We start from the raw sequence: 14659 nt of genomic DNA on the forward strand, positions 1-14659 counted from the left end.
CCATGATAACCCTGTTTATTTCCAGAGTCACCGATAAAATCTTTTGGTGTGTGTGTGTGTGTGTGTGTGTGTGTGTGTGTGTGTGTGTGTGTGTGTGTGTGTGTGTGTGTGTGTGTGTGTGTGTGTGTGAGAGAGAGAGAGAGAGAGAGAGAGAGAGAGAGAGAGAGAGAGAGAGGCTTCGATTTGAATCTTCAGCAGCAGCTCTGGTAGCTTCTTTCCTCTTGCCCATGATTTTCATGTTTTAAAGCCTCTCTGAGGAGTTTTCATGTTTCGCTGATTCAAGTGCCCTTCTGGGTTAATCATTAGTGTTTTTCTAGGATGAAGACTACATTTCCCATGAGCACCATCCCTCAGTGTGGTGAAGATGTGTCTCTGAGGACTGCAAAAAATTCACAGATTTTCACAACAGCTTTTAACAGTTTGGCTACAGCTTCAGATGGTTTTCTTGCACAAGTTTCTCAAGATCTTAATAAAGATTGTCAGGATCCAACAAAAAAGTATCAGCCTTCATCTCTGACCTGCATCTAAGGTGTCTGATTGGGAGTGAATTTAGTTCCTCTGCAGGGAGCTTCTGTTCAAATGAGCATTTTGTTTTTTATTTAAAAAAAACATTTTATACTGTTTTGTATTTTCTTTAACGCAGGGAAAGGCACTTCCACTGCTCCATACACAAGTAGGAAAAACTTGAACTTAATGTGTAGATCTATCCATGCTTATAGACATTTTTAAATACACATTATTAAAATGGTTAGGGCATGAAAAACTGCTTTGAAATAATTAGGGACATGAGGCTGCAGTTTTTCATCTGTCCAGCAGGTGGCAACAAAAGACAGAGAGATTACACTGCCATGGAGGTGTTAAACCCATACACTGACTGAAAACATTCAAGAATATTATTCTGTTTCTTATGTATTAGGGCAGCAGTGCTGAGCATCCCACTGAAATAAACACCAGAGACCAACAGACATCAGCTAAATGCTGACAGTGGATGGAGATGTTTACATCGTGCTATACATGAATGCCAGAACATGGATTTTCACTTGCATTTATGGGCCAGAACAGAAAACCCTGAGATAACATGAATGATAAATTAAAAAAATAAATAACCATCTTTTTAATGTCCAGGAGACTTCAATGTCTCAGTCTGACAAAAGCCTGTTGTCCCTGCTGTCCTCAGGTCAGAGGTACAGATCCCACGTGCAGCTTCTTCCACCGGTCCACTGCAGGCTGCCACAGATAGTCATCTTCTTTAATACAGATTATAGTCACACAGCTAGAGCACACATCCACACATCCATGTTGAGAATTTCCTGTTCCATTACATCCCAAAGGTGCTCTACTGGATTAAGAAGTTGGTACTAAGGGGCCCAAAGCGAGCCAAGAAAATACCCCCCACACCATTACACCACCAGCAGCAGCCTGAACCGTTGATACAAGGCAGGATGGATCCATGCTTTCATGATGTTGACGCCAAATTCTGACCCTACCATCTGAATGTGGAGCAGAAATCCAGACTGGCATTTAGTCCCAGAGAACTGCTGCTCACTGAAGATTTGCTCTTTGGGACCATTAACTATAAGCCATGGAGATGGTTGTGGGTTAAAATCCCAGCAGATCACCAGTTTGTCAAAAAAAAAAAAAAAAAAAAAAAAAAAACTCAGATCCACAACTATTCCAGGTTCAAAGTCTCTTAAATCACCTTTCTTCCTCATTCTGATGCTCAGTTTGACCTTCAGCCCCTCCTCTCCATTATGTCTACATGACCAAAGTCATTGAAATACTGCCATGTAATTGGCTGATTAATATTTGTGTTAATGAACAGGTTTACTTGTTAAAGTAAACAGTGGGTGTATAACTGTCACTGGTGTCTGTTGAAGCAGAAGGGCTCAGGTTGTGTCCTGAGCTCAGCTCTGACTGTTTTAACACAAATTAGAAATTGTTGTAACTCTCTAACTTAAAACTGTAGCCTATCCCAGCTGTCTTAGAGCGAAAGGTACACAGGGTACACCTGGACAGGTCACAAGTGAATTATTGACACATAGAGACAGACAACCTTTCACTCACACACTCACATCTACAGCGATTAAGAATGATCAGTTAACCTGATGAGCATGTTTTTGGACTGTGAAAAGAAGAACATGCAAACCCCAAGGAAGGGTGACTGTTGAATGAATGAACAAATGAATATATGAATATATGAATGAATAAATGAAGGAAGGAAGGAAGGAAGGAAGGAAGGAAGGAAGGAAGGAAGGAAGGGAGGAAGGAAGGGAGGAAGGAAGGAAGGAAGGAAGGAGGAAGGGAGGAAGGAAGGGAGGGAGGGAGGAAGGAAGGAAGGAAGGAAGCAAAGGGGGAGGAAGGGTGCCTGATGAATAAATAAGGAAGGAAGGAAACGAGGGAGTAAGGAAGGAAGGAAGGAAGGAAACGAGGGAGGGAGGAAGGAAGCAAAGGGGGGAGGAAGGGTGTCTGATGAATAAATGAAGGAAGGAAGAAGAGATGAAAGGGAGGGAGGGAGGAGGGAAGGGGGAAGGAAGGAAGAAAGGGAGGTAGAAATAAATGAAAGAAGGAAGGAGGGCAGGAAGGAAGGAAACAAGGGAGGAAGGAGGGAGGGAGAAAGTAAGAAATAAATGAAGGGAGAAAGGAAGAAAGGAATGGAGAAAGGAAGGGAGGGAGGGAGAAAGGAAGGAAGGAAGAAATAAATGAAGGGAAGAAGAAAGGATAAAAAGGGAGGGAGGAGGCAAGGGAGAAAGGGTGGAAGGAAGAAAGGAAGGGAGAAAGAAAGGAAAAGAGGAAGGAAGGAAAGGGGGAGAAAGGAAAATAGAGAAAGAGAGAGAAAGAAATAAGAATGAAAGAGATTAAGGAAGGGAAATAGAAAAAGTAAAGAAAGGAGGAAATAAAAGGAATGCACTGCAAGAAAGAAAGAAAGAAAGAAAGAAAGAAAGAAAGAAAGAAAGAAAGAAAGAGGAGTCACGTGATCCAAAACTGACATCATTAATGTGCACATGCCAACCCACAGGATAAAATAACATTGGTCAGACCAACAAAAACAAATTTTCTGAGGTTTATAATTACTACTTTCATTCTGACATTAAATTCAGAACTTTGGTATTTTCCTCAGATTTTGAGTTTTATTTCTTTAAAGCTGACTTTTTTCTTTCAGAGCAAATTCTACAAACTTAAAAACCTCAAGCTAGAGTTTTTTTCTCCCCCTTCCTTTGGAATAGGTCTAGTTTCCGAATCAGTTTTTCTGTGGCTCTGATCTTTGTCAATGCACAAGTTTCCAACCTGACCCAGGATTTATTAACATATGTTTTAAGTCAAAAGAGATGTCAGAAAAGTTTCAACAGAAAGACGGTTCCATCGCGACCTTTCAGTGTCTGTCTCCTGCCTTCATGTCTGAATAATCAGGTTTCAGAGAAAAGGCTCTTTGCAGCCATTCTTATATGCAGAACTGAGCCTCTATGACGCGTGTCACTGCTGTTCTCCTTATCATCCAGCAGGTGGAGCCACATGATCATCTCATGCACACAGGCGCATGGGGGACGTTTATCACCTTCATCATCATCATCTCCTCTTCATCCTCCTCCTCAGCTTCAGCAGCAGCAGCAGCGGTGGCTCCAGCTTCCTCCTCCTCCTGCATCCCGAGCCTCCAGCGGCGGACTCTCACCCTCCATCCCTCCCCTCTGTCTCTGTCGCTCTCAGGTGCGTGAATTAGATCAGAGGGTTGAAACGCTCGGACACAGAGACGTGGGTAGACGTGATTCTGCGAGGTTTTGCTCTCAGATTGTTCCTCAAGGAGCGCTGAGATGGTGGGAAAGCTGCAGAGCTGCGGTTCATCGGGTTCATCCTGAGAGCTGTTACAGTCTGCGTCAGCCCAGACAGACAGAGAGACAGGCAGGCAGGCAGGCAGACAGACAGACAGACAGACAGACAGACAGACAGACAGAGAGACAGAGAGAGACAGACAACTGCAGCACAGTAATAACCAGCATTTATTCTTTTATTCATCAGATTATGAAATCATCATTGATGCTGTGTTCTCATTTGGATAAAAACGAATCAGACTAACAGAAGATGAGTCTCCAGCTCTGCTCCAGAAATGTTTAATACCTTTAATTTAACAGATCCATGAAGGCCACTGGGATCCTTCTGATCTGGTAAATTTCATGTCCAATAAATGATTGTGATTTAATTTTAATCAGAGATAATATCATCCAGTAAGTCTGCTTTTTTTCTTGCATGTGCACTGCAGCTTCCCCCTCTTTGAAGCCTGTTTCAATAAGAAAAGAGAAAGAAGTACAAGCCTCATAGAGATCTAAATGAAAAAAAAAGTGGTTTAATTATATCTTTGCATTTTTCCTGAGAGAATGAAAGACTAGATGAAGAAAATAGAGATTGATCCACTATTGTCAGTCAAAATAAGCAGTCATTTCTTTGTTTTATGTCAGGATCTCTCATTTCATGCTCTTTAAAACCAAACGACCTCTTCTCCTTGGTTCTCGGATGAGTAAATTCAGACTTCTGTCATGAGCTGCTCCCTGAGAGCTGTGGAGGTGAAGCGGATCAGACCAGAGACAGAGAGAAACTCTCTGAGGACGTGCTCCTGCAGCACGGCAGCATGCCGCCTCTCCTCCTGCAGGAAGTCTGCTCTCCCGGAGGTGAAAGGTGCTTGGTGCTGACCTTTGAGGGGCTTCAGTGAAAGGAGGGCGAGCTGTGGGCGGGCCTGAGGAGGGTGGGGGTGCAGAGGCAGGCTCCCAGCAGGCAGATCAGAGGAAATGTAAATGTGAGTCCGTCAGAGGAGGAGTAGCTTCCTGATTCCTCTGTTCCTCAGAAACTCCAGACAGACCTGGATGATAAAAACTAAACCAAGGTTTGATTCACTCTGTGGTTTTAGGTTAGAGGCTCTCAGGAACATTAGTTTTTCATCATGTTTTCATGTTTTTTAAGAATATATTGCAGAGGGGTGCTGCTGGCTGGGATGAGGGGCTTTCTTTTTAGGTCCCACGACTGAGATTCCTTTTTTTACACATTCATCTTTTTGCAGAACAAAAGGCAGCTCCTGGTTTTATTCATACTCTTCATCGAACATTTTTCTCTCTGGGTTTCTTACTCTAAACTCTCACAGGCCTGCAGCTCTGTCATTACACTTAAAGAAAGACATACTTCAAATGCAAATTGTTACTTCTTTTAGCCTTTTGTTTTCATCTATTAATGCAACACAAAACATAACACCTAAATCATTTTTAAGCTTTAACTTCCTCTGGATCAACCTGATTCTTTTTCTCACTGGTATTTTTCATGTCTGAAGAAAAACTTCAGAGCACTTCTCTCAAAAACAATCACTATAAAAGAAAAAGGACTATAAATCTGGGGTAACTTCATGAAAGAAAAAAACATGTGAATCAGGAACAGTTTTGTTCACTTCTGGGGCTGCAGACAGATTTAAGGGGAAGATGTTTATTTGTTCAAATATTATCTGTGGTTCCAAAAATTAGATTTGTTTTCTTTTTTCCCTGCAAAATTTGAAATCAAATCAAGTGTTTGTCTTACTCAGTCAAAAAGTAACACTGAGTCTGAGCCACATTCACCCGAAAAGCCCAGGAAATGGTTTTATTTCAACATGTAAAAAGATAAAAAAAGGATGTCTGAGCAAACAAATATCTGCAAACGGGGCAAGAAAACATGGATATGTTTAGTTTGTTGTATTAAGACTTTATTCTTATTTTTAAATGACCTCCAAAGATGATTTTATTTCTTTTTTTAACCCTTTTGCCAGATCTATTTTTTAAGCAGGTGAGGTGTCATTTTTGTCTTTTAATAAATCAAAATTAGACATTTTTTTCTGGACTCGGTGGGTATGGCTTAGGATAATTTTTATTGAGAAAACAAGACATTAAAACTTGGTTAGATTTCAGTTTTTGCAGTGTATATCACTGACTCCACAATGGTTGAAAAGAAAAATGAATTTTAAATTCTACTTTTTACGTGACTTATGAAAATGTGACAATTTCCTGAAACTCAAACATCAGTTTTGTTAAATTTCAAATTTTTAATAGAGGATTTTCTCAATTCTCTTCAGCATAAAAAAATACTCATCAAGTTCATAAAACATTTGAAGCTAACAAAAAAAAGTTTCATTTTTTTCTGCTTTGGATATTTTAATAAATCAAATCGATGCAAATTAAATGTAAAGATCTGGGCCCAAATGAGCAGGACACACAGAGGTGTATTTTTGTTTTTTTTAATGGTCACTTTCTGAAAGACAGGCATGGTTTAACTTGTTCCTGAAACCAGAGACTCCTCAGTGTGAGGAGGAGGAGTTTGTTTGTAACCTCAGCAGGAGGAGCAGAGGGAGAGCTCCATCTTTGGTGCTCACATTGCTTCTTTGTGTTTTTTAAGATGTCTATAGTTGCCACTTTTGTCCTTTGTCTTTCTTTTTTTTTTTTTTTTTTTTTTTTAAATCAGGACCAAAATAAAGGAGCTCATATGAGCTTAGCTTTAGCTAACTTGCTGCTTCTACAGTCTGATAAGTCTGGGTTTAAAGACACTTATTGTCTTTTAATACTTTTAAAGAGACAAACTGCTTTTTTAAAATCTTTCCTTAGCAAAAATCTATAGATGAAGAACACCAACTATGTTAATCTGTATTAGAAACTGTAGAGCTCATAACTTCTTTTTTAACCCAGTACTACTTCATCGTTCAGTGCATCCTTTAGCTTTTTGATCCCTCATAAATTCCGGTTTTTGCAGCATGAATCTTTTCTTTCTCTTTGGTTGCAGTGTGCTCTATAAACTGGACTGAGGGTTTTTATCATGGAGTATTTATCTTTCAGGAAATGAAGACCTGTAGACAGTTTAACATTCTGACATCTTCATCATCATCACAACAAGCAGAAGAAATAAAAACACACAAACATTGATTCTTGATTTGAACTTTTTCTTTATTGAAAACCAAACACACAGGTGAAGCAGGTTTAAACAGTGAACTCAGACTGCTGGGTGGTGGTGATGCCTTGCTCAAAGGCAAAAGGAGGAAGATGAGGAGGATGAGGAGGCCTGGCCCAGCTGACCAATGCCCTTTCATTATTGCACTGCTTGCTGCAGCTCCCACAGTAGTGCAACAGGGAAAGAGTGTCAGGCAGCGAGCTTTATCTGTAACTTTTTACATTTGAGTTTTTCACTTTTTTTTTTTGCTGATTTCAGCTCGAGGAAACCATCAGGGTAGAGTGAGACTGAAGAAGTCAAGAGTTAGGACAGTTTTCAGGAAACGACAGGAATAAGATGTTTTTATTCTGATGACAAGAGTATTTGGTGCAAAGGTTGAACTGAAATGTTGTCATGTCTCCATCATTTTGTGATTCCTGCAGCGGGCTCCGTCTGATATGACTGAAAAGTGACTCTGACACAGAGGAGGTTTGTTGGGTTTATCAGGCTCGTGTGGGAAAGCAGTGACGTCTGTGGCAGAGACGTAATCTGTAACAGGCTTTCCCACATCAGTCAAGACTAAAGATTTACGAGTGAAGTCGACTAAATCAGCCACTCTTAAAGTTGGAGTTCTGAGAAATACCTTCAGAAATCAAAAACTATTAACAACGGCAGATTTTATTCATTATTGTAAAAATATAGAACTATACAAACAGAAAATGTTTGATCAGTTTTCCACGTTTCTTTGTTGAAGGGTGAAAACAGTATGAGTGGAGGCAGATTATTGAGGAAACACAGCGATATGTGCACGTCAGTAGTCCAGTTTCATACACATCAGCCAAATTAAGAATCTTATGGAGCTTTTGTTCATATTTGTCTGATTTGGATTGGCTTGTCACTGGTCTCCAGAATCACAATTTTGGGGGTGAAAGGTTGAAAAGTTTGGGAACCCTTTGGCTCACTGATTAAACTTTTCTCAGCATCTGAGTTATTGCCTTTTCAAACTATTCACTATTGTTTTTCCAACTCCTGTTAGTCTGTTTTGTCATTTAAGTTGTGTTAGTTCACTTTAAACAAAAGGACTTTAGGCGCTTTGAAACATCTCCAGTCAGGATAGGGTGTCTATAAAGTCTCTTAACAAGTAAAGATATATATTACAAAAGCAAGTGGACATAGACAAATGGAAAAGACATTGAACTGTGTTTTTAAAGTAATTTAATAGGAGAACTAATTTCATAAGAGAATGCTGTTCTTGGATGTCTACACCTCCATAAATTTCATGTGCCATGCACAAATGGACAGAAATCTCTTCCATGGATCTGGATCACTTCAATACTTAGTTCTGTAGTTCCTCTGAGTCTGTATGTCTGATTTCATTTTAATAAACATGACGCACATTGTGCTTTTTCTTGAGTGATAGACATTTTTTATGGGTTAATTTGACAGAACCTCTTTTACCAGAGACCTGAAACACACAGATGCAATATGATTAAAAACTTTGATAACTACTGAGCAGACAGAAAAAAATCTGATTAAGATATCTTATCAACTGCTCTTAAAACATTTTTTTAAATTGTGAAAACTTTATGGACACTCTGTACTTAATCAGCGTAGTCAGAAATTTAATGGATGTTTTATGAAAGTTAAGATCAGAAATAAAACAGTTGTGTTTCCAGCACCTCCAGATCAGATTCAACAGGCGTTGAAGACTTCTCTACATCAGAGATAATACACATTTAGCTCATTGAATTGACTCATTGTATTGTGTCCAAAACCACGAGAGTGTCATTAAAAAATAAAAATAACAACAACAATAATTTCAATCAAAGTTAAAGCTCCTGGATTAAAACTAATAACCTCTGTGTGACCTATAAAAGTAAGCCAGACCATTGGGAGTGAGACTGATTCTTTCTGTGGAGTCGTCTGTAAAGTCTAAACCAGCTGACAGGGGATACGTGTCGGAAACAGTCTTTATTTTCTGATGTTTGCATTAAATGACACACAGTGTGAATTCTTCTTGTCAGAAACCAAGACTTAGAGCTACAGGACAAAATCCACAGAGAAACAAGAGGTCACACTTTGTGCACAGGGAGCGCCAAAAGAAACACAAATCTTTCCTCACATCAGCTTTACAGAAATCAATCCCATTGATTATGTTGAGGGATGTTCAGGATTTTCTCTCTGCGCTTTAAAATCTACGTCATCTCCTTTTTTTGCAATCAACAGACATTGAGGTAAAAAATACTTTTCAAACATCAGGCTGCTGAAGGTTTATTTAAGCCAACAAGTTTCTCAAATAGATTTATGATGATACACTTGTTAAAGAAAAAAATACACATCAACATCTTTAAAATCGGAGAAACAACATTATTACAACAAAGACATTTCAGAGAGTGTAGGACGATCAGGAACACGCCTGCAGATCAGAAACTCTGGACATGACCGTGTCTGTGAGGAGGATCATCCCTCAGAGTCGAGACCCTATAAGCAATATTGCACTACTGTGTGAACTGTGGTGAAAGCAGAGGCAATATTGATAGGGGCTCATCTGTGAGGACACACCTGGGCGAGGACACAGGAGGTTAAAGAACTACAAACCCCATTAACACCCACAGAGGACTTCCTGTCACTTTGTGCAAACAGCTGAGCTCTGAGATTTGTGTATCACACTTAAAAAATGCAGATATTACTTAATTCACTAGGCCTGACCTGCATCTCAGATCAGTTTTAAACCAGAAAGGCTGCAGTTACCACAGAAACATTCACTCTATTTACCCAAACAAGCGCCATGACAAATTTTAACAGCTTTGGCTGATTAGAAAAAAAAATGGATTCATGATCATGTCGTCTTATTTTGAAAACTTAGATTCCTTTTTAAGTTTAGTCCCACTTTGCTTTCTAATTTTCAGTCAGTCTTCATACTCTTTGAGCCTGATTCTGCAGGTGCACAAAAATCCTGACAACTCCCGAAATTTTCCTGCTGCATGTGCAATATTTTCAAACCACTGTTTTTCTGCCAGATGATTAATTTTGATATCACAGGGCATATCTTCCTTAACACCACCCTGTCTGACAGGAACGAGAAGCAGGTATGGTAAAGCAGTTCAGGACGATTTCTGGGATAATTTCTTATCTTATGGAGATTTATTTTACATGTCAGACTTTTGTTTGGGAGAGATTTTTATGAGCACTCACTAATGGTAGAACAGGGAAAAAATACTTGCAAAGTAACTACATGGAGGGTTTGATTAGCTTCAGAGAAACAGATTGAAACAGAAAACCTGATTTTTTTTTCATCGAAATAGTTTTCACTCCGAGTGAGGAGAGCAGACATGACATCAAAAGGCGTTAGGATGCTTACTCATAGCAGTTCTGCAACAGCGTCATAAAGAAGATCTGGAGGTATGAGAAACACGGTGTGTTGACACACAGCTGGAGCTCCACACACTCAAACACAAACACACACACACACACTCGAGCGCTGCCACCGTCTCCCACCCTCCACTGTGATGCAATGATCTCAACTCGATCAAGGACGAAGCAACAGAGACCTACACCGTAGATCAGTGCTGGTCATGTGATGTAAATATCATCACCCCCAACATCTCACTTGAGGTGAATTTACTCAAACACCTCCTGCTGGGTTCCCCCGTCAGCCTAACCTGACTTCACAGACACAGAGTGTACCTGACAGAAAAAGTCTGAGTGAAGTCACATTTTCAGGCGCTGCGTTCAAACACTGAGCTCACCCTGAATATCTTGGGGTCAAAAAATGCGTGAATATAGCTTCAGTTTGTCAAGTTTACAGCCTGTCATTCCTCGATGCAGCTCTTTGAAGACTGAACCAAAACAAAGCTCAGAGAAAACGTGAGTCAGATTCAGGATCCTCAAGACTGACAACTCAAACCACTGACTCTAACACGTTGTCGTATCCTTCACTGAATCATTACTGGGATTCACACAAAGAATAGAAAATGAATAAACTAAAGAGAATATGATCAGATTTTTGTCTATCCTATCTAATCGCACAGGTAACATTTAAATCACCTGGTAAGAGGTAATACCATTAACTTTAAGTAGACAAGCACAATTTACTAAATTCCTGCGTCCACTGATTATTATTATCATCAACAATGAGCTTAAACAATTTAAACAAAAAGAGCTTCTTGAAGCGCAGTGTGTATTTTACTTTATTTTCAGTATTGATTTAGCACTTGTAAAAAATGGTACACTGTTTGAATAAGGTGACTATAACATGAAGTGCTGATTTCAGAAATACAAATGTTTAGATTTTGGATCACACAGGTAAGTAAACTCTTTGGATATCTTACAGCCTCAGTCTTCTCCCACTTGCTCTATGATTTGTTTTGTTTTGTTTAGTTTTGGGATTTTTCTTTTTTAGCAGATGAATTTTTAAATCAGGTTGTTCAGTTTGTTTATGGTGTTTAAGGACACACAGCCGCTCTTCAGCATTGTGGTGGTTTGTTTTCCCTCACGGCAAGGAATGACGTGAAGGTTGTTTTAATATGAGACTTAACGTGTCAAATGCTAAGAGCCAGTTTGAGTATTAAATGAAGTTCACTCAGACTTTGATGGGACTGAATGAGCGACTGTTTGTGATAAGCATTGAAGCCTCACAGGTCTGTGTTATAGCAGCACTGTGAAAAAAATCTTGCAGAGAGAAGGCTGACACTGAAGTAGGGATAGGTACCTTTCACATTTAAAACAATATGGTACTGATACCTGGTACCTGGCAATTGGTACCGGTACTCAACTGTACCAATTTTCTGTACTTTTTTGTGTTCGTATGGTAAAAAATATCAAGTTGTTTAATTTTTTTTTTTTTTTCAATTCAACATATTTATTACTTAACGTATAACCTTGCAATGCTATGTTCATGTTCAGCATGGAAAATTGCCTACTCTTCCACTCCCTCACAGTCACAAGGATGCATTTAGGTACCTAAACATGGTACCTTTTGAATTTACATGAATCGGTACCAGGTACTTTTGACAGAATTCAGTTGGTACCTTTGAAAGTATCTAATTCAGTACCCATCCCTACACCGAGGTTTGTAAAATCTTTTCAGGGGAGATTTTCATCTAAAAAATACCCCAATGCCTTAATTCAATTTGATAGAAATCTTTTTTTTTCATTATGTGTGTTTATAACTAACCACTATTTACCACCATATCTCCGACAGCCTGGTCTACTGGCTGTCAGACCTCTGCTGCATTTTTTTAATACCATACAGGATAATTTTGTATGAATTACACACTAATTATCATGTTATATTTATTTTATACTTACACATTTCATTGAAATGTATGAGTTTTTTTAAGGTATTTTAACTATTTTGGGAAATGTGTCAAAATATTCATTTTGATAACAGCCGGTCAGCGCCTCGACAGTATGTGGGCAATCCTAAGAACAAATCTAAGATTTGACTTCCTTCACACGACAAAACCAGCTCTTAATCTGCACATTTAACACATTTTATATTTACAGGAGTCAGCTTCAAAGATGTACCGTGAAGCTCTGCTCTCATTGGCTGTTTTTAGTCAAACACAATTTATTTCATCAGGAGAAAAATCGGAATATTCAAACACGTTGTCAAATGCAGAGTTTCAACAGTACCAGTGAGTCCATCCACACCCAACAACATCTGGACTGATCTGACCCACAATCCTCTGCAGCGACACATACACCCAATCAACTGGAGTTTATCATCTCTGGTTAAACCGGTGGAAAAATGTCACATCCTCAACAGTTTTCATCAGTTTTCATCACTCTTTGACAGCGACCATGGACATCTTTACATGTAAATGTTAAAATGCTCACTCAGCTGCGTTCTGTGCACAAAGATCACTGTGGTCACACAATAAAGGTCATCATCACGGCATTCATGGAGAGTTTTTCAGACTTGTATCTACTGGGCTCTCACATCAACTCACCCTGACTTCATTCAGAGAGATTGGTCCTAAAATTATCAGATGAAATAAAAAATTATGTCTACAAATGTTGGTCAGTCCCACCTCTAATCATCTTAATATAAATCACTCTCTACAGCTGGAACAAAAAGAGGAATAAGCCAGAGAGGGTCTTTGTGTTAGACTATACACAATTTAAACTTTTTCCACACTTTGATTTTCTATTTTTTTAAAGCGATTTCTGTAGAAGTCAGTCTCTCAGTGGTCTCAAATCTCCTTGTTCCATCATCACAGACTGATGAAATATAACCTCACCTGTCCTTCAGGTGTCTCTTGATCCCAGATGATCAGTGGTCAGTTTTATGCAGTGAAACATGCTGCGTAAACATCAGCAAACTCTGATGACCAAGGAGCTTGTTCTCCATTAGGGGGGGATGTGGGGAAAAATGTCAGAATGTTTTTATGTCAGGATCAGAATCTGGATTAATCAGGATTGTTTTTCATAATCAGATTACTTTAACCTGCAAACAACATTTTTAGACCCAAATATTTCTCATCCTGAACTGTATTTCCACACCATTTTGTAACTGTGATCTCGTCTTCTGAACTCTGAACTTTCACATTTTCACATCATGATAAATCCATTTATTAAAAGACATCAGCTGTAAGAGTTGTTTCATTTCTGCAGAATGTTCAGAGCTTTAACTTTAGACAAGTAGTCAATGCACAGTCCAGATGTAGTTTGGTGAGATGTTACTGAATATACTTTGGTTTGGTTTGTGCACAGAAAATATAAATGTACATAGTGTCATGATTAAAACACTCTAGGATGAAGCTGGGGGCTGTATGAGATTGGACCTCGGGCCTGACTTTGGATAGATCTGGAGTACATCACACAGTCTTTATCTGTTAACAGAAAACAAAGGAGCCGTAATGAGTCACTCTGAGTGTAAAACTCTTAAACTGCGAAAGAATGTTGATTGTTTCTTATCCAATCAGAATCAAGCCCACTGAGTGACATCACTCTTTGCTGTCTGCAGCGTTTTTCTCAGGTCTGGATAACCTTCCTCTGTTTACAATGAAAGGTTTGAAGCCACATATGTTGCTTTTTCTGAACTTACTGATCATCAAATCTAAAATGCTGCCGTACACTAACTCACCTCAGCTTTAGTCCCGTTTCTGGGTGAGCAAAGGTTTGTTATCTCCCTGTTTTACTTTATTTATTGTAAACAAATGTCCTGCTGGGTGCAATAAAGATCCACCCTACCTCTGTGAACACTTGGGCAGTTTGATGTTTTAATAGTCTGTTAGGGTGTTTAGTTATTTCCCAACATGCTTCTAACTGTGCGTTTTTTCTAGTGTCTGAATAAATTTCTGAATAAATTCTCTCCTCTCTGTAATTAAAACCAAAGACTTCAGAGAAAACACACGTAACTGAGTCCACTTTTCCTTCAGTCTTTAAATAGTGTATCTGATCTGTTCTGTCACCACAAACACTGATGAATTCACAGAAAATTAATCTTTAAAGTTTACACACTCACAACAACTGAAGAAAAGGCTTATGGGACACAGCATCACACAGTAAAATCAACAATATCACATCAGGGCATCTTCAGCCTCCACATCTATCCTCACACCAACCGTCACACAGAGGTACAGACAAGAGGTAAGCATGGGCTCAAGCGTCAGGTTACATCCTCTTTCCTGCTAATCACACAGCTGAAATATGACTTTTAAGACTTCAGGACTTCAAAACTTGTTAAAAACCGTGAACAACTCTGAGCAGCAAGAGTGACACCAGAGAT

This window comes from Halichoeres trimaculatus, unplaced genomic scaffold (genome assembly GCF_033239565.1).
Source record: "Halichoeres trimaculatus isolate MK-OKI-2021-1 unplaced genomic scaffold, fHalTri1.1 fHalTri1_scaffold_5, whole genome shotgun sequence".
Classification (NCBI taxonomy): domain Eukaryota; kingdom Metazoa; phylum Chordata; class Actinopteri; order Labriformes; family Labridae; genus Halichoeres; species Halichoeres trimaculatus.